Here is a 21,666-nt window from a genome sequence, read left to right as displayed (position 1 = left end):
CCTTTTCCATTTTTTTTGGCATTCTCATTAAGATCTTTAAAGGTTTAAGTTCCTCAGAGGTTTTTAGCAGATTGTTGAGTAACCTTATAACTGTGGTTCTGAACTCTATGTCGTCCAGTAGTTTGCTTTCCTCCATTTCTTTCATTCGTGACATGTTTCTTTGTCTCTGCATTCTGGCTGCTTCCCTGTGTTGATGGAGTGGCTTTGTGTGGTAGGTGACCTATAGGGCCCAATGGTTCAGCCTCCCCAATAATCTGAGGTGGATACTCTTGGTGCACCCCTTTGTAGGCTGAGTGCACAGTCTTGTTGTAGTTAAGCCTTGATTGCTGTTGGTATACTGGGAGGAATTTACCTCCAGGCTAACTGGCTGTGAGGACCCGCTGTGTCTATAATGGAAGAAGTGCTGTGCTGGAGACACCCTTACGGTGCAGGACTTGTTTCAGTGGGGCTTTGGTGCTCACTGAGTTTGCCTCTTCAATGTGTCACTTAGGAATGTGAGAAGTTGAAATCTGGTGTTGTCTCACACTGACCACTAGGTACACTGGCTTCTGGATCTCCAATGGCGTGCAGGTAAGCTACTGTCTGAGGCCACCCAGCAGGAGCTACAGCGAGATCTGCAGATTTCTCCTGGTCTGACCAGAGCTGCAGTTTGTTAGGTTAAGCTGCGATAGGGCAGGCCATTTATATGCAAAAGCCGCTGCACACAATTTGGGTGGGTTTGTAAATTGGACGGGGCGGGGTCTCAGGGAGTCACTAGGGCGTGGCAAACAGCAATGGCTGCCAGTCAGCCGTCTCTGCGTCTCCGCGTTTCCAAGTCCCCGCGTCCCGCGCCCCAGCACAGTAAACAATGATTCCTGCGCGCAGCTCTGCAAGAAGCCACCCTCACTTTCCAACCCGATGGCACACAGTCCAGCTTCTCCCCAAAGGGGTCTGTGTCCCCACAGTCTCGCTGGAAACTGGAGTTCAGAGTAATGGGGAGCTGTGTCTCCCTTCGGGTTGAAAGAAACAGCGCACCCAGTCGCCAACTGCCAGCCCAATTCATGCGCCTGAGTACCTCAGTTTTTCCATGCTTGTGCACGTCTCAATGCTCTTTTCTCTTTCCTTCTAGTTGTAGAACTTCTACTCAGCCAGCTTTCCCGTGGTTCTGGGTGATAGATGTTTTGTCTTTTAGTTGTAGTTTTGGTGTGGTTGTGAGAGGCAGCACGTACAGGTGTATACTTTATGCCGCCATCTTGGATTCTTAAAAGAGAATTCTCATCCTGATGGAAGAGAACTAGGTGAATCGAGAACCACAACTGTCAACATGAGTTCAATTAGTACTGCAGATGGTTCTGCTTCAGTGAAGCTGGAAAATAATACAAAAATTTGCAGTATTTGCAGCACTACCAATATATGCCCCTGATAAAGGGTATGCTGTTCCTAATGTGGATCTACCACCCCTGTATTTGAGATTTTGATCTGGACCTCTTCAAGTCAAAGGTAATTCAGGTGGTTTAGTTATAAGCAAGGACTATTTGATAAGCTACATGGAGAGTGGCAACCTTGCTAGTAAAAATTTTCAAACATAAAACATCTAGTAACCAAAAACCAACAAGGACAATTATCTCTTAATTAACTTCTTAAATATCGTAATAAAGTAAAGTAAGCTCTAAACTATATTGAACTCTAAATAGCTGAGGTCCCAATTTAGTAAATGGAACAATTAAGGATACCTGACTTTTTGTTCTGGTTATATAACACTAGTGGCCCGGTGCACAAATTCATGTACAGTGAAAGGAAATTAATTAGAAGAAATATTTTAATATTGCTATTCGCCCTTTCTCTATAATAGAAGTGTCAACCAAATTCACAACGATGACAGATTGAAACACATGTGTGCGATTGGCACCAGTGAGAGCTTTATATGTATTAGGCATGTGCAAGTCAACTTAGCCTTTTATAGATATAGAATAAACTTACTAAATTAGAGCTGCTTTCTGATTTAGCTAAAGTTTTTCCAGCCCAGTGAAGCACCCCAACTTCTCTTTCAGGTAATTGTCATCAACACAGCAGTAAATATCAACACAAAGCACATTATTATTGTAAATCATGCAGGGAGAACAAAGTGTAAAATATTTAACTGCAGCAGTGTTTGACTATATTCTGCACAGTGAGAAAACCTGAAGTCATTTTCAAGGTCCACCATTTCTTACTTATTTTTACTCGGGTCAAGATTCTAAGTTTTCTAAATCTCTGTTTTCTGGCTAATGAAAAGAAAATAGGATTCTACCGAGTCTCCTATCTACCTACTTCAGGACTTCTGTGAGGATCAAATGAGATGAAGCATGGGAAAATGCTTCATAGACATTTGGTTAAAATGTGAAATGTTTCCACCTGGCTATAAAGCAAGTCGTGTTCCTGGGCTGAAGAAACTGCAAGGAGGCAAGTCATCGTTAGGAAGAGGAAGCCGGGCATTGCTATGTGACGTCATTACCCAGACAGTCGGACACTTAGCATATTAGCCTTTTAGATATATATACTAGAGGCCCGGTGCATGAAAATTCATGCACTGGAGGGGGGTCCCTCAGCCCAGCCTTCCCCCTCTCACAGTCCGGGAGCCCTCAGGGGCGGGAGGTAACCCGGCGATCAGGGGAAGGCGAAGCCCCATCACACCTCTGTTGCTGCCACTGCTGGCAGCACAAGCCTCAGCCGGCCCTGGTTACCTGAGCCTTGGGAGGCCCTAAGCAGCTGAGCAGCCGCCATCTGAGACTTGCCCGTGCCTCGGGCCAGCCCTGGGCAGCTGGGTGGAGGGGGGGGGGGCTGAGGGGACTGGGGGACTCCGGAGGCAGATGTGCAGGGCTGAGGGGACTGGGCGCCGCCATCTTGTGGCTGTGGGCGCCGCCATCTTTGAGGGCGGGGCAGTCAATTAGCATATTCCCTCCTTATTGGCTGTGGGTGCTGCCATCTCTGCAACGGTGTGAGGGCCAATTAGCATATTCCCTCTTTATTAGATAGTATATTAGATATATGACTTAGGTAAGTAACCTCCCTGGACCTCAGATTTATTTTGTTTGAACTGTCCATACTAATCTAATGATACGATTAGATGAGAGAAGTATTTGAATGTATTTGAGCATTTAACACTATACAAGATTAAAGTGTAAAACAAAGTGACTGCAAATGGGCACAAATCATTTTGGGGTGATGAAAATGTACTACAATTAAAGTGTGGTGATAGTTGGATTACTCTATAAACTGATTAAAATCATTGAATTATACACTTAAAAACAAGTGCATTTTATGGGCTGCAAATTATATCTCAATAAAGCTGGGTTTTTTTAAGGAATATTGTCAGCCTGAAAAGGATCCTTGATTACTATCATTTGTTAACTCTTTCTCTACTTCCTGACTTTCCTGATAGGCTTCAGACCAGTACATTCCCTTAAATAATTGATGCTCCCCACCTTCTGCTTAAACCACCTGTTTTCCTAACAGAAACAACTGGGGGAGAAAGAAAACTAAGGTCTCACATCATCCTATATAATAAAAGCCTAATATGCAAATTGCCCCCTTGACCGGAGTTCAACCTCTCGCTATGATGTGTGCTGACCACCAGGGAGCAGCACGGAACATAGTGGGTGTCGGCAACGCAGCGCTGACAGCGAGTGGCAGTGGAGGCACTGCCAGCCCCGATGGGCCCCAATGAGAGCAGGACTGCAGCAGGATGGTGGAGCAGGTGAGCGGGCAGTGCCAGGCCAAGGCGGAAGTGAGTGGGGGCCTGATCGCCCTGCCAATCACCCCGCAGGCGGCAACCAGCAGCAGCAGCAGGGGGTGGGGCCAATGCCCAGCTCTCAGGCACTGAGGAAGCTGGGTGGGGGGCCCGGCCCCAACCGATCACCTTGCAGATAGCAACCAGCTGCTGGCAGGCCCTGATCACCTGATCAGGGCCAGGCCCAGGGCTAGGACGGGGAACTGGGGGTGGGTGTTGGCGACCGACCTCCCGCGGTGCCCAGGCAGGGGGCTGCAACCTCTCGCCAGCTACCTGGGGGCATGGGTGACTGTGACAGAGGTGCAGTGGGAAGACGGGGTGTCCGCCGAGCTCGCTCTCACTCCCTGTTACCCTCCCCCAGGACGTCAGGGCTTGCACGGCGGGGAAGCCCCACTGTTCAGGTGCTGGGCACCCGCGAGGAGCCTGCCCAGCACCCACGTGGCCTCTTCCGGGTGAGCTGTGCTGCAGCCGCCAGGACCACAGGGGCTGGTTGGGCTCCCCATGGGTTCACGCATGGGCCAGTCTGCGAGGCTGGCTGGGAGACAGCGCACTGCCTGCCCAGCTTCCATGCAGCACTGCTGGGTGGCCCAAAGGCCCATGCTGTGCCCTGGCCCATGGTGTCCAACTGTGCTCACCGCATCTCCAGGTGTGGACTCAAGTACCATGACTCAGGTGGGGGGGGAGGGTGGGCGGGCAGGGCCTGGGAGCCCAGGTGCTGCCCAGGGCCCAGAGGTCAGCTGGGACCTGCCCTTACATGCCAGACACTCGTGCTTCGATTGCTGGCCAGGCCTAGGGACCGCACCCGTACACAAATTTTGTGCACCGGGCCTCTAGTTTAAATAATATGGTGCTATTCAAAAGATAAAGGATATGGATGGAACAAATATTAGAGTCTCTCAGGATCTCATATAATGAACTTGAACAACACTACAATAAACTAAACCTAACAGATAAGTATAGAACACTCCACTCATCAACAGCAGAATATACATTCTTCTCAAGTGCACATGTAACATTCTCCAGAAAAAAATTATATGTTAGGCCCTAAAACAAGTCTAAATAAGTTTAAAAGGATTGAAATCATACAAAGTATGTTCTCAGCTCACGATGGAATGAAATTAGAAGAGAAGAAAAATTGGGAAATTCACAAATATGTGGAAATTAAATTATACACACCTAAATAACCAACTGGTCAAAGAAGAAATCACAAGGGAAATTAGAAAGTCCTATCAAATAATAAAAACAAAACCCTATACTAAACCTTATCAGATCAATTAAAGCAGTGCTTAAAGGAAAACTTCCTATTAATAAAAGCCTAATATGATAAGTGTCCAGTGGCCGTTCAACCAAAGTGTAATATGCTAATGATATGCTAAGGCTGCTCAACCGCTTGCTATGATGTGCACTGACCACAGGGGGCAGACAGTCGACCAGCTGACCAGTCGCTATGGCATGCACTGACCACCAGAAGGCAGATGCTTCGACTGGTAGATTAGCTTATTGCTGGGGTCCGGCCGATTGGGACTGAGCAAGATGGGCCGGACATGCCCTGGAGCCCTCCCAAGGTCCCTCCCCGCTGGCCAACCCCCGCGTCCCTTGCCAGCCCCGATTGTGCACCGGTGGGGTCCCTTGGCCTGGCCTGCGCCCTCTCGCAATCCGGGATCCCTCTGGGGATGTCAGAGAGCCGGTTTCAGCCCGATCCTGCAGACCAGGCCGAGGGACACCACTGGTACACGAATTTATGCACTGGGCCTCTAGTCTATACTAATAAAAGGGTAATATGCTAATTAGACCAGGTCGACCGGGACATCTTCTGGTCATCTGGTCCTCCTTCTGGACAAAGCCATCGTGGCAGGGGCCAAGGCGGAGATGGTTAGGGGCAATCAGGCCTGCAGAGGAGCAGTTAGGGGCGATCAGGCTGGCAGGGGAGGGTGGTTAGGGGCGATCAGGCCGGCAGGGGAGGTTGGTTAGGAGTGATCAGGCTGGCAAGCAGAGGGGTTAAGGGTGATCAGGCAGGCAGGTGAGCAGTTAGGAGCTAGTGGTCCCAGATTGCGAGAGGGATGTCTAACTGCCATCCCCCGAGAGGTCCCAGATTGGAGAAGGTGCAGGCCGGGCTGAGGGACCCTCCCCTTCTGTGTACAAATTTTGTGTACCGGGCCTCTAGTATAACTATAAACACTGATATTAAACAAGGAGAAAGATCTGAAATAATAAAGATTAGAATAGAAATAAATAAAATAGAGAATCTATATATATAAAAGCCTAAGAGACCGACCAACCGGCCAGTAGCTATAACGCACAATGACCATCAGGGGGCAGACGCTCAATGCACAGACATGGAAACAGGGAACAGACTGATGAATCTCAGAGGGAAGGGAGGAGGGGGGAGGGCGGGAAGAGATTAACCAAAGATCTGATATGCATACTAGAGGCCCGGTGCACAGATTCGTGCACCGGTAGGGTCCCTCAGCCTGGCCTGCAGGGATTGGCGGAAACCGGCTCTCTGATATCCCCTGAGGGGTCCTGGATTGCGACAGGGCGCAGGCCAGGCCGAGGGACCTGGGCCTCTAGTAGAAAAATAATAGAAAAAACAAACAAAACCAAAAATTGGTTCTTAGAAAAGACAAGAAAATTGACAAACCTTTGCAAGGAAGACTCAAATGACTGGGGACAACATTACCAACCTTACAGAAATAAAATTGGTTATAAGGGAACACAATAAAAAAAACACCTGTATGTCAACAAGTTAAATAATCTAGATGAACAGAATTCCTAAAAACACACAAAATTATGTTATTTTAAATTTTAAAACAGTTTAAAGTGGTGTTTGGAACCTGTTAACAATGTTTTCTTCAATGAGAAAGTCTGAAGAGATCACAAGGCAGGGAAACAAAAATGTACATCTGGAAATCAAAACCAGCAGTAACAAAACATCAGGTCCCAATACATGATTTTGCACAGAAAGACCTTTGCCCCAAAATTTGTCATGAGACTTCTTTGGCCTTCAGATTTAAAATGATGTAGTAAAAAACATGGAAGCAAAGATAATTCCATACTATTTTTGCTTTTTTCATCATCTTTATATTATTTCAATTTCTCATAATCATGTTTCATAATCGCTCTCAACTAGGCCCTCAAAGTGTCCCAGAAATTTTACTATCTTTCTCTTTCCTATTCCTTACAAGTATTTCATGGAGTCTATGACTCTCCCTCCTAATTTGCATTACACAAATGACTTGTCTTACTAGACAAAGATTAAAAACAGAAGACTAAAAATCAGAGAGAAATTAAGATACGTTGGTTAAATCATTTCTTTCTGCCGGTGGATACCGCCGAGTAAGCAACATTGAAGTCTCTCCTCCCAAAGTCATCATGTCTAAGTCAATCTTCCAAAGAGCTGGAACAGCTGGGGAAGCTCTTTACTGGAGGTTTGAGCTTTGAAACAACAGATGAGAGTCTGAGGAGCCATTTTGAGCAAGGGAGAACACTCACTATGTGGTGATGGGTTATCCAAACACCAAGCACTCCAGAGGCTCTGGGTTTGTCACATGTGCCACTGTGGAGGAGGTGGATGCAGCCATGAATGCAAGGCCACACAAAGTGGATGGAAGATCTGTGAAACCAGAGAGGGCTGTCTTAAAAGAAGATTCTCAAAGACATGGTGCTCACTTAACTGTGAAAAAGACTTTTGTCAGTGGTATTAAAGAAGACACTGAAGAACATCACCTAAGAGATTATTTTGAACAGTATGGGAAAAGCGAAGTGGCTGAAATCACGACTGACTGAGGCTGAGGCAAAAAAAGAGAGGTTTTGCTTCTGTAACCTTTGATGACCATGCCTCTGTAGACAAGACTGTCATTCAGAAATACCATACTATATCAAGGGGGGAGGAGGGAGATAACATATGTAATACTTTCAACAATAAATATTTACTATTTTTTAAAGAAATACATACTGTGAATAGCCACAACTGTGAAGTAAGGAAAGCCCTATTTAAGCAAGAGATGGCCAGTGCTTCATTCAGCCAAAGAAGTTCAAGTGGTTCTGGAAACTTCAGAGGTGATCATGGGAGAGGTTTTGGTGGAAATGACTACTTTTGTCATGGAGGAAACTTCAGCGGTCAAGATGGCTTTGGTAGTAGCCATGGTGGTGGTGGATATGGTGGCAGTGGGGATGGCTACCATGGTTTTGGTAATGATGGAAGCAATTTTGGAGGTGGCATAAGCTTACAATGATTTTGGCAATTACAACAATCAATCTCAAATTTTGGACCTATGAAAGGAGAAAATTTTGGAGGCAGAAGCTCTGGCCCCTATGGTAGTGGAGGCCAATGCTTTGCCAAACCATAAAACTGTGGTGGCTATGGCAGTTCCAGCAGCAGCAGTAACTATATGGCAGTGGCAGAAGGTTTTAATTACTTCAAGAAACAAAGCTTAGCAAGAGAGGAGAGCTGGAGAAGTGACAGGGAAGCTACAGGTTACAACAGATTTGTGAACTCAGCCTAGCACAGTGGTGGCAGGACCTAGCTGCTACAAAGAAGACATCCTATATAATAAAAGGCTAATATGCACATAGACTGAACAGCAGAACGACCGGTTGCTATGATGCACACTGACCACCAGGGGGCAGATGCTCACAGCAGGAGCTGCTCCCTGGTGGTCAGTGCACTTCCACTCACTCAGCCAGAAGCCCTGAGCTGAGCTCATAGCTGGTGAGCACAGCAGCAGTGGCAAGAGCCTTTCCCGCCTCTGTGGCAGCACTAAAGATGTGCTCCCCACAGGGAGCGGGCCTAAGCCATCAGTCGGACATCCCCCAAGGGATCCCGGACTGAGAGGGCACAGGCCAGGCTGAGGGACCGCCCCCCCAACCCGAGTGCACAATTTCATGCACCGGGCCTCTAGTGTTTTAGATAATACTCATGTGAATGTGTAAAAAAATTCGAGGACTGTATTTGTGACTAACTGTATAACAGGTTATTTTACTTTCTGTTCTGTGGAAAGTGGAAAGAATTCCAACAAAGGTTTTTAATGTAGATTTTTTTTTTGTACCCATGCTGTTGACTGCTAAATGTAATAGTCTGATCATGACACTGAATAAATGTGTCTTTAAAAAAAAAGTCAGAAAAAATTCCTCTCATCAACCAACTATCAACTTTCACAGTACTAACATCTGCATCCATTTTCTTCTTTCCCCTTATTATAAAAGAAAAAGTATCTTTTTCTATCAAAGAATAAGTATGCCCATTTTGCTCTTTTCCTAGACCTTACTGACTCTTCTCCAGCAACTTCAACTTCAGCCTCTTGAATGAATCCTTTCTATCAGCATTTAAACATATTCTTTTTAAAAAAGAAAGTCTTGACCCTGTATTTCTCTCCAGCTACCACTCACTCTTTATCTTCTCTATTCTTGTTCATGGCTAAGCTCAAGAGGACTCACTCTAAAGATTCTGACCCTTTTTAATTCTCAGCATTGTATTATGAGGTTAACCCATGTTCATTTATTTTCACTGTTGTGAATCCACACAATTAACTTATCTATTCTCTAGTCGATCATTATTTAGGTAGTTTCCCATTTCTCTGCTACTACAAACAATGCTGTAATGATCACTTTTATACATATCTCTTTGTACCAATGAGTGAGAGTTTTTCTAGAATAGACACCTACAGGTGGAACTGCTAGGTTGCAGGGTAGGAGAATCTTCAATTTTAGTAGATATAGACAAACTGCTTTCCAAAATATATCCAATCACTATTCAACACTCTACTGTTTTCAACTTCCCACACTCCACCCCTTTGCCAAGATCTCTAGTGATTTGCAAGTTGTTAAAGCTGACATTCTATCATTTTAGTTGACCTACCATTCAACACATTCAGCCACTAAGTTCCTTAATACAGTACTTCTGACTTCTGTAACCCTGGTCTTCCCAATTTTCCCAGTAATTCTGGCTCCTCTCCTTCAACCTATCAGATTTCTTAAAAGTTGATGCTCCTCTGTGCTCAGCCATGGATCTTATTCTGATTCAGTCTACATTCTCTCCCACAATTTCATTGCTTGAAATACCATCTATATGCCTAAATCCAAATACCTAAATATTCTCCACATCAGATCTTTCTCTTTTGAGATACAGATTGTATATCTAAGGACGTTGATCATGTCCTTTGAGGAATCTCAATCTTAATACATCCAAAATTGATTTCTTGATCTGTTTTCCCCTGCCTCCACCAACTACTAATCCAGTGATCCTCTCCTAGTAAGCAATTGCTCTTGCTGAATCCTCCCTTCAACCTCTCTCCATATCCAATCCATAATTACAGCCTCCAAAATATATTTTTAATTAATCTGTTCACTTCTTTCTCCACAGCCACTGTTCAAAACAAGCCATCATTTTATCTCCAACTTGGGAATGCTACAGCCTTCTAATTAAGGCTCCTAGTTCCCCTGGTCTCTCTCTATTCCACATTTCATACTACAGCCTAAGTGATGTCTTTAAAACACAAACCAGATCATGTCATCTAACCCCTGCTTTAAATTTTTTAATAAGCTTTCCACTTGCCTTAGGATAAACTTTAAGGTCCTTAACATGGCCTACAGAGCCCTGATCTGACTTTCTACCTGATCTGATTCCTGCCTATTTCATCATATTCAAATTATATCTTACAACTCTTCCTTCCCAATTCCCACCAGGGGCCTTTTGGGGGCATCTTGAACTTGTGATGCTCTTTCCAGCTTCAGAAAATTGATGCATACATTCCCTTTTCCTTCAGAATACTTGATCACAATTAAGTATATATTTATTTTTATGTTCATTAATATTTCCTCTCTCACTAGACTATAACCAGGGAATGTGTTTGTTTTGTTCAGCATTGCGTATCTATACAATAACCTAGTAGACAATCACCTGAATGAGTAAACTAATGAATTTCACAGCATGGTGAGAAAGAAGACATTATCGCACTTACTAGGAAATAATACCCAGAGATCATGGTGTTATTTACCTAATATCACAAAATACTGATATTTCACAATAAAAATAATCAGTACTTCATATTACATTAAAATCAGACACCATGTGCAACAATTTAGCACTGTAACATTTGCATTTAATTATTTCAGATAGGCCAAAACTGAAATATTTGTCAAGCTCTACAACTTTTTTCCTTTAACTATAATTCAATTCACTTCCTCCATGAAGCTTCTCCGATAAAGCAAACCTTTATTTCCTCATCTTAGAAGCCAAACAGTATTACAAGTAATGCTTATGTAGTTAAGCAGTTATTCCATTGTTCAATAAATAATTTGAAACAGTATTTGCCAGACTGATTACCGATAAACTAGTATGTTCTTTTAAAAATACTAGACAATGTAAAACGTCAATTCAAGGAAAGAAATGTTTATTACACAAATGCTCACACGTAAGGGTAAGTCTAAGAATATATGAATATTCATATTACATGTAACCAGCTGACTCCCTTTAGACAATATTTCTCTCAGTAATACTAAATACTCTTTCCTCTTGTTGTCCTACAGTTATATAACATGTACCTATTTCAGAACCAAAACCAAATCAAATTATACTTCTTTCATTAATATTTTAGAAATGTGTAAACCAAATTTAACTAGTGTAAACTTACCTCAAAAATTGTTGCTATCAAACTCTAAAAGCATATGAACAACAAAAAAAATCAAACCGAGAAGCCTATTTTCATCTTCAAAGATAAATAAATGCACATAGAAAATGGTTAAAAGTAAAAATTTACAGTTCTTTTTATAGAAAAAATCAATCTTTTGATTCAGATTATTTATTTTTTTAAATATATTTTATTGATTTCAGAGAGGAAGGAGAGGGAGAGAGAGATAGAAACATCAATGATGTGAGAAAATCATTGATTGGCTGCCTCCTGCACGCCCCCCACTGGGGACTGAGCCCGCAACCCAGGCATGTGCCCTTGGCCGGAATTGAACCTGGGACCCTTCAGTCCGCAGGCTGACGCTCTTATCCATTGAGCCAAATCAGCTAGGGCTCAGATTATTTTAAAGCATACAAATATCTAAAGCCCACAAAAGCATCTTACTGGAAACTTCTGTAATGTATGCATTGGTAATAACTTTTACATCTTTATAAAACAGAGCTAAGAGAATCTTATGCAATAAAAGGATTTCAAGCTGTCTAGAGTTCAATTCTTACCTATTTTTATAAAGCCTTCAGGATTTATCTGAGCCTGAAAATAACCTACATACATTCAGATCCAGATTTTTACTCAAATTGGCCTCTCTACTTAACAGTCCCTTACTTCTCCCCATTTCTAAATTCATCTATTTCAAAGCTAACCACATATACCTGCTTCCAAAAAACCCTCCAAGCTTCCTCTGACTTTTTAACTATAATGTTAATAAAAATATATAAATATAAAATTAGGTAGGAACTCATTATGTTTATAGCTCTTACATAACAGTAAAACTAAAACAACTTTAAAATCTAAATATAAAACAAAATTTTAAGTAACATGAATGTAACAGATTGTGTTGATTTACAGAAACTATACCAAGGATATATTCAATCCTGGAAATACGTAGTCTCAAATCTGGTTCTATATTTTTAAATCACTTCTATAATTTGACTTCAATAATACTAATACAGAAAATGCTTATAAATATGTTACACAAAATGGACTTAATAACTGTGCTTATTTGTTAGTTTGAGAAATACAACTTTATACACCAGACCAACTAGTAGTCCTTAAGTGTCCATGTTAAAGATGTCTCACTTGTTAACTTGTTCATTTGTGGCAATCTTATTCATTTGTGGTTTCCTACCTTATTGAAATCTACATTAAATACATATAAAGTATATAAACCACTGCTGAAGTTGGAAACACAACACCCATACTGCAAACTCTTTTGTGTTGATTAATTACAAAGATGGGGTCCACCAGAAAGGTGAAAATATGACACCACCTACTATGCCAGAGTTCTTTCAGGTTTGGCCTGCCTATACTAACACATACTATGACATGGTCCAATTTTACTCTCCAACTTTCCCTTCTGAGCCACTGCAATATCATCTTAGTACAAGGGACTATAGCTTGGCACAAACATAATAAACAAAATCTAAACACAGCAACAAACTCCCAAGGGAGTATTTCGCTATAAAGCAGTCCTTAAGAAGTTACATAAAACTCATTAATGTCTAAGTATCCCCAGGCAGAAGAATACTACAGAAAATGGAACACTACTAAGAAGTTTAAAGTAACAAAATCAGATTTGCAGTTTTGAGTGAAAAATCATTCTGGTACAAGGTATAGTAGATCAGACTGGCAATAAGGAAACAAATGAGAAGATTGTTGCAATAATCCAGGTGTGAGTTAAAAGCTTTGGATTAAGGCAGCAAATGCAGAGAAAGGGTTTGGATTCAAAGATGTTAAGGAAGTAGAATCTTGGGAAAGCCAGATGTGAGAAGTAAAATAGAGGAGTCAAGGACAACTTGCATGTTTCTAGGAAAAGTGATGATAGTGGTACCTTCTCCAAGACAAGAAAAAGAGCAGAATTGGGGGTGAGGGGATTGAGAAGTGGCAGAATAGTTAATCTGTACATAATGAACACTTATAGGGACTATCTGACCAGCTTCTGGCTTCACTTCACCCCAGATTTTCTGGAAATTCTCTCCCCCATTTACATAGTTGTACTAAGGGCAACCATGTTACAATGTAACCTATAGTGTGATCCTCTCTTTAAGGTATAGTAGACCCATCAAGTTTGATTCCCTAACTAAAGCTAGGCTAATGCCCAGATCCCACCTGTTTGTGTATGTGTATTTGTGTGTATACTGTACATGCATGTGTATCTACAATAAAACAAAAACCCGTAACAACTACCACAATAAATAGGGGCATTATAACTAACTGTTCAACCCTAAGGCAATCCTCAGACCCAAATGTCCACGAAGCCCATTTGATCTGCTAAAACAGTAGTCAACAAACTTTTTTAAAGCCTCCTAGTAAATATTTTAGGCTTTGTAGGCCATATAGTCACAACTACTCAACTCTGCCTTTGCAGCAGCAAAAGCAGCTACAGATAATATATAAACAAATAGTTGTATTTATGAACATTGAAATGTGAGCTTCCAAAAAAGCATTTCCTATAATTTTCACATGCCACAAAATATTCTTTTGATTTTCCCCACCATTTAAAAATGTAAAACCATTCTTAGCTTACAGGCCATACAAAAGCATGCAGCACTATGTCGATTAACAATAGTTTGCCGCCTTGTAATAAGGCGATGTAGATCTGTCCTCCCCTAATACTTCCAACTGTCCTCTTAGTGGTAATCTTAATCTAAGACAAAATCTTCCTAGTGGACAGAACTGAAATATCTTCATTTGGCTAAAAAACTCACTCCATTTTCAAGGAAGACAACAAATGAAGGCCCCTATAATTTGCTGGTTGTATCATTTACCTTATACATACCTGTCTAGCAAGATATGGTGTTAAGTTTTGCAACAATATCTTCCTCTGCTCTCCTCTCATAAGAGTTTTAGTTATTTTGTTCCCAACCACTGTGTATCAGTTATGTTAAGGATGATTAAATTTAGTTTATAGAAACAATTTTCAGACATGTGACAAAGCATATCTAGGCCTGATTAACAAAAGATCTCACCTTTAGAACCTGAACTCAAGAGAACAATGACCTATGGATGTTGTAGCCAGATGTGAATTTGGGTAGTCTTCTTAGAAGAGATAAGGTTGTTTGCTGACATATATATAAATTATGTTTTAAAAATATTTAATATACATATGGGAAAAAGTAGGACTAAATAGCCATGGGATGAATGAGGTAGCCCAACTAAGTTTATCTCTTCTTTATTATTGATTTTAGAGAGGGAAGGAAGGAAGGAGGGAGGGAGAGAAGAATATTGATTTGTTCTACTTATTTATGCATTCACTGGTTGAGTCTTGTATGTGCCCTCACCAGGGATGGAACCCACAACCTTAGCGTATCAGGATGACAGGATGACACTCTAATCAACTGAGCCTACCCAACCAGGGCCCCAAATATGTTTTTTTTATTTGTTTGTTCAATATATTTTTATTGATTTTAGAGGGGAAGGGAGAAGAAGAGGGAGAGATAGAAACATCAATGATGAGAGAGAATCATTGGTCGGCTGCCTCCTGCATGCCCCCCATTGGGGATTGCGCCAGCAACCCTGGCATGTGTCCCTGACCAGAATCGAACCCGAGACCCTAAGTCCGCAGGCCGACACTCTATCCACTGAGCCAAACCCACTAGGGCCCAACTATGTTTTAAGAATACCCTTTACTGCACGTCTCTCTGGGATAGTGCAGCTAGAGCATCTTATTAAAATGTAGCCCCTCAGCCAAAATTATGGTCTAGAGGTGGACACATAATCTAATGAGTCCCCTTTCCTAGGTCAGTCTCTCTCTGATAGCAGAAGATACAAGACTTCAAATTCAGAAGATATTAGTGTTAAAGTTGGTCTACAGCAAGAGAACTAGGTGAATATACAAAGAGCCCCTCCATCCAGCTGTTCCTGAGTTCTATCTTCCTGCCTTTCTTAGAATTTGTAGGATACCCAGTATGTTCCCAATAAATTCTTTTGGCTTAAGGTAAGTATATGCCACTTTCCTAAATAAAACGAAGTGCCTATTAGACAAACTAAAGGGGGATATTCAGTTGGATGAAAGAGTTCTGGTGCTCACAAAACCCTTAAGAGATGATAGCTATGCAATACAAATGGATGGTATTACCCAGAAGAGTGAAGAAGAAATGACAAGGCTAAAATCCAGAATACCAATCTCAAAGGATTACCAAGAATTAAAAATCTGCAAAGAAGCAGTTAGTAGGTAGGAAGGTAGTAAATGAACAGTCGTCAAAGTAAGGAAGAAAACAATATCAAGAATCAAATGATTAACTATCAAGTACAAAAAAAGGTAGTAAGCAATGATTACACAAGCTGGCAATATAAAAGACACAAGTGGCCTTGGTAAGAGCAATTTCACTGGCATGATAGGATGAGAAGCCAGGCTGAAGGTGCACACTACCTACGAAGTATTCTTGCCATTAAAAAAGTATCAAGCCTGATAGTCTAGCCAGTGTTGCTAAATGGTTAGAGCCTCAGTCAGGGTTCCATTCCTGGTCAAGAGCATGTACCTCAGTTGCAGGTTTGATCCCTGGCCCTAGTCAAGGCAAGTTCGGGAGGCAACTGATCAATGTGACTCTCTCACATCTCTCTTTCTCTTTTCTTCCCCATCCATCCCTCCCTTCCACTCTCTCTAAAAAGCAATGGAAAAAATAGCCTCAGGTGAGGAGGGAAAAAAAAATTTCAAGCCTGAATCAAATCAAGTTCCTAAATGTAACTACTAATTTAGAGGAAAAACAGGGGCAAAGAAACATCTGTAATAATAATATGCTAATTAGACCAGACAGCTGGACAACCTCCCGGACAAAGCCGGGGCTGCGAGGGCCGAGCCCCTTGCACGAATTTCGTGCATTTGGGCCTCTAGCTAAGTGTCCTTCTGACCGATAGCTATGATGCGCACTGACCACCAGGGGGCAGATGCTCAATGCAGGAGCTGCCAAGCTGCAGTGACTTGGCAGTGGCAGTTGTCGGGTGAGGCGCCCTGAAACCAGAGAGGAGGGAGCCCGATTCCTCATAGGGTTGCGTGATTCCACCTTTGGCTGTGGGTAATGTTGTTGCTGGGGCACTGTCAGCCCTGAATCTGGTTTACTGCACACTTGCATTTGTGTTCCATACCCTGTACAACAGCAACTTTGTAGATGCCCTCTCGCACTCTGGGACCCCCCAGGGGATGTCAGAGAGCCGGTTTCAGCCCAATCCCCGCAGGCCAGGCAGAGGGACCGTCTACTCCGCAGATGCCCTTCAAGCCATGGTGCCACCCCAGGTGTGGCTGGCCAGGGAGGGAACCCAGGAGGTTGGCTCCAGGGCGGGTCTGGCCCATCTCGCCCAGTCCCGCCCCACTGGCCACCTTCTAATTAATTTCCTTTCAATGTGCACAAATCCGTGCACCGGGTCACTAGTATTACATGAAATCACAGCAATGCAATCAGCACAATCCAGACAGTGAGAAATCTCATAGGGCAAAAACCTGGTTTCTTTAACAAACCAATTGTATGGGAACAAGAACAAAAAGACAGCAACCAATAGAAAGAAGGAGGGGGGGGGGGAAGAGGGTTGAGACACATACCCAATGTAATATAATATGTCCCTTTATTTGGATTCTAACTCAAACTGTTAAAACAAAGCAAAGCCCACCTGGTATGGCTCAGTGATTGAGTGTTGACCTATGAACCAGGAAGTCACAGTTCCATTACCAGTCAGGGCACATGCCTGGGTTTCAGGCTCAGTCCCCGGTGGCAGCCTATCAATGATTCTCTCTCATCACTGATGTTTCTATCTCACTCTCCTTCTCCCTTCCTCTCTAAAACCAATAAAAACACACTTCTTTAAAAAAGCAGAAACTATAATCAAGGAAATCTGAACACTGGGTATGCAATGATAGTAAGAAATTAGTGTTAATTTTTTAGTGAAATTTTATATTAGATTACTGTTTTAATCCTTATTTTTCAGAGATACATAATGAAATAGTGTAACAATTTTATTTTACTAGTGTGTCTTCCCTAATACATTGTGTTCCATGTCACCAGGGAGGCTATAGCCCCAGAGTTAGCTGCCTAACAAATAATTAAGGGAGATACAAAGTGATACAAGATTCCAGGGAGGTAGGTCACAATTGGAGTAGAGTGAAGAATTAAGCAAAACTTTAGGAAGGCAATGGTACTTGCCCTGGGCCTTAAAAGATGGTAAAATTTTAACAGGTAAGGAACGAGAGAAAAATGATATTCCTGATGGAAAAAATGAAAGCAATTGCAAAGAGGTGGGAAGGCCTGTCTATGCAGCGTATTCACCTGTACTCGCCTCTCCATAAAACTGTCCCTACCCTAATGAGACATGGAAACAAAAACTCGAAGTGAAAAGTCATAACTCTCTAGGCAGCTCCAAATTGACAAAATCATGGGAGACCCATTCAGGCTCCAAGCAGCCCCAGGGGGAGTTCTTGTCCAGTCCTAGGAGAGATCATGACAATATTTGGATAGCCAAACCATACTGGCTGTCTAGGGCAATCTATTCTGTCAATCAATACCTGATTCCCACTCCCCATTCCTCCCTCCCCCCACTCCCCACACACACACTTTGGGAAAAGAATACATGGAGTTCTTTTACCTATCCTAGGAAATAATGATCAAAATGAGTAATTTAAAACAGTACCCACTAAAAGCCACCACCATGGCTCATTAGGGAGATTAAAGTTACATGAAATGCCTTTCCTTAGGTTACAGATTTTTTTAATGATAGCTGATGCAAGCAAATATATTTTAAATAAGATTTTTTTTCTTCAAAAATAGACTAAGTAGTTCCAATATTAAAATGTTTTTGGAATATTTTGGAAATGGATTCAGTGGTTCTAACATTTTCTACGTGCCAGTATCATTAAAATTCTCAGGATATGATGCCTGTGAAAAATGAACATCTCTAGACAAATAGGAATGCACATGATCAGCCAAAAAACTCAGTAACTGGAATGCTTATTACTGCCCTCTTCCATGTACTGGAGTATCACTTCAAATAACCAATATAAGTGGGTGTAGGGAGATACTAGAAGTAGGGATGCTTTTCTTAAACCAAAGTAAAAAGCAGCAAGGTAACAAGTCAGATTAGCTTTAAGCAGTTTTAAGTCACTGACTACACCTTATTTCACAATAACTGAGACTGGTATACACCTTCCCAGAAATCAAATATAATTATTCCAACTTATAAGAAGAAATGGCCCTGGCTAGTTTGGCTCAGTGGATAGAGCGTCGGCCTGAGGACTGAAGGGTCCCAGGTTCTATTCCAGCCAAGGGCACATACCCGGGTTGCAGGCTCAATCCCCAGTGTGGGGTGTGCAGGAGGCAGCCGATCAATGATTCTCTCTCATCGTTGATGTTTCTATCTCTCTCTCCCTCTCCTTTCCTCTCTGAAATCAATAAAAATATATTTAAAAAATAAAATAAAAGACTATATATATTTTAAGAAATATGATGTGTTATCTATCTCTTTAAAAAAAGAAATAAAACAAGAAATGAGTAAAACATAATAACTGGGGGTTCAAAAACTGGGAAACCTTTATATTATATAGGAAAGATTTTGTGGTAAGATATCTGTAGAATAGAGCTAAAATAATAAAATTTAAGTCAATTTTTATAATTCACACTGTACTTCTGGGTCATTGCACAGGTGTGCCTTCAATACTTAAAAAATGCCTTTTTGATTTTCTGAAAAATACTACAAAGAAGACTCATATATTTTGGACTCTATTCTAAACCAGTAGATGGCCACAAAAGGAGAAATACCTGTTTTCTTTGTTCCTCTCAGGTATACATTCAACCATTACATCTACCTTAACTCTTCAAAAAGGGTAAGATATATTATTTTTAGAAGACTTCATCTTCTGTAGCTGACAGTCACATTTTCCTCTACAAATACTAATCACTTGCTCATATAGCTTTCTTTAGATTACCTTTTTGTGAAATCATAGGTTGGCTATCACATTCAAATTCAATCTACTAATTGTATAAAATATGGGGAGGATAGAGAGAGGTATAAATAAAGTTCTTGCTCTAAAGACACTACAACAGACCTATAAGAAAATTGCAATGCAAAGCAGAAAGTATCAACTGTTACAAAAAGCGATACAATAACTCAAAGAGCACAGAAACGAGAATGTATGTCATCTGACAAGTAGAAAGTGAATCTGAATGAAAATATTTTTATCTTTAAGAATTCTTAAGTACATAGCTTCACCAAAAGCACTGTAATCACCTTTATAGCACAGAATTGTAGACACTTTCCAATTAACACAGCTAAGCTTTTTTTTTTTTAAACCAAACAGTAAAAGCTGGGTCATTCACAGACATCCTATCTTGTCCCCATTTGACACAAAATTTTATTTAAAGTAAAATTTGCCTACTGTTCCTGTAGAGCTAGCAAACACCAGTCATCAGCCTGCAAGCCACCACAGACTGAATGAAACTGCTGGTATTAAAAAAATAAAAATACATTGATTGCTTACAGTAAGTTAACTCTAAAAGATAACGAAAAACAAATTGTTGAGTATTTTTTGTGTTTGGAAACTGAAAAACTCAATGTTGAATAAAAAAAATTAACCTGAGAAATTTAAGAAGCCAGCTTTGTTAAAAACCAAGTGGCCACTTGCCAATACTTCTTTATGCACATATGACCAAAGATGAGTCTATCTAGGCAGATTCAGAGGCCACAAAGGATCTTTACCAAATGCCAAATTAAGAAATTTCATAAATATTTCAATGTTCATAAGTTAAAGGGCAGTTAAATAAAAGAAGCACTTCACAAAGCTTTGTAGAATGAATATGGAAACAAAGCTTTGCGCTTTTAACATCGAAGTCCTAAAAAACAACACACATTTCAAACATGACGTTTACAAATACCCTATTCACACGGGCACCTATAGCTTAGATTCCATCAAGAAAAATTCCGGTCACAGAGAAAGGGACTGGCCCAAGTTTTAAAATCCTATGGCCCCATAGGAAAGAAACCCCACAATTCTGAATAGCAACTAAGTACAAGAACCCTAATCGAACTCGTCTTAGTTTGAGCTCCATACACAATCATTTCAGATCTGTCCTTTCAACTTGAGACAAATAACATCGTTTGTGAAAGAAACGGCAATAAGGATACTCCTCAAACTCCTCTACCCCACGATCCATCCTCAAGGAGTGGAAGGAACAGCAAAGTGGAAGGAACAAAGCACTGACGTCAATTACGAGATTAACCCCGGGCACAGGCAGCTGGAGGAAAAGGCCTTAACATCAATATCCAAATACAAGCTACCGAACAGCCCGCTAATAGGCAGACTCAGAAGTTATGGGGGGGCTCAAGCATTACGCCCCCACACTCCCATTTTTAGTTAACCCCCTCCGCTGCTCGAAGGCGGAATATTTTCCGCCGCGCCCCCCCCCCCTTTTTTTGCAGAGGAGGAGGGTGACGGTGAGCAGGATCGCGAGAAGGAAAGCGAGAACTAGTTGGGTTATGATAGCCAGAACCTAGGCCTATTTTCTCTTTGACTAGAAATGGCTTGAAATTGGATATTAAAAAGTCACAAAACAGTCGGCGGGATTTCTGAGGGAAGGAACAGACTAAGGAACGAAAGGGGCAAGAGGAAACGGCGAAAGGATGGATTTCTGGGAATTTTTGTTAGGATTAGGTTAGTTTATTTACGTGGGGGGAAGGGAGTGGAACGCGAAGGTGAGAGACGAAGGCGGATGGAGCAGCCCGGGCCCGGAGGGTGTCCCCGAGCCCCCCGGTGGACCCCTCGCCCCCGTCACCCGCCCCTCCCCCGCGGCGCGGCCCGGCCCTCAGGCAGCCCCTCGGCTTCTCACCTCCAGTCCCGGCTCCGCTAGGCCCGAACCATCTCCCGGCGGCGGCGGCGGCGGCGGCGGCGGCGGCGGCGGCGGCGGCGGCGGCGGCGGCGGCGGCGGCGGCGGCGGCGGCGGCGGCGGCGGGACCGGGCCTGCACCTTCACCCGACGCGCATTCGAGCCCAGCCGGGGGGCGGCGACAGGCTGCCAAGGACGAGGGGCTCGGGGGCGCTGAGGGCTCGCAAGGTCTTGAAAAGCGCCGGCGGAGGCGACGCACCTCACACGGAACAGGCGGAGGTCCCGACCCGGTCCATGACAGTCGGGCCCAGCCTGGGACGGCCGACAGCGGCGGCGGGGGCGGGCTGACGAGGACCTGGCGCCCGGATCTCCGCCCCGTCAGCTGGCGGCGGCGGAGACGACGGAGGCTCGACTCCCGCAGCCAGGACTGA

General features: G+C 42.7%; 1 protein-coding gene and 1 pseudogene across 3 annotated transcripts in view; one reads left to right on the top strand and one right to left on the bottom strand.

The window, feature by feature from the left end:
* The window catches only part of AFF4 (ALF transcription elongation factor 4), an 84,515-nt gene extending 63,171 nt beyond the window's left edge, over positions 1–21,344 (bottom strand). For both annotated transcript variants that reach the window (XM_080672397.1, XM_080672398.1), the window contains exon 1: positions 21,240–21,344. The gene's annotated coding sequence lies outside the window, so the exon portion shown is untranslated. The remainder of the gene's footprint in view (positions 1–21,239) is intronic.
* Positions 7,146–8,162, top strand: LOC308250727 (heterogeneous nuclear ribonucleoprotein A1-like; annotated as a pseudogene). Its single transcript has 2 exons — positions 7,146–7,621; positions 7,694–8,162. The product of its transcript is annotated as a heterogeneous nuclear ribonucleoprotein A1-like (transcript).
* Positions 21,345–21,666: the final 322 nt, after the last annotated feature.

The sequence above is a fragment of the Plecotus auritus genome, assembly GCF_963455305.1.
Source record: "Plecotus auritus genome assembly, chromosome: 6".
Lineage (NCBI taxonomy): Eukaryota > Metazoa > Chordata > Mammalia > Chiroptera > Vespertilionidae > Plecotus > Plecotus auritus.
The sequence above is the reverse complement of the archived record's forward strand: the minus strand, read 5'-3'. Positions and strand labels throughout refer to the sequence as shown.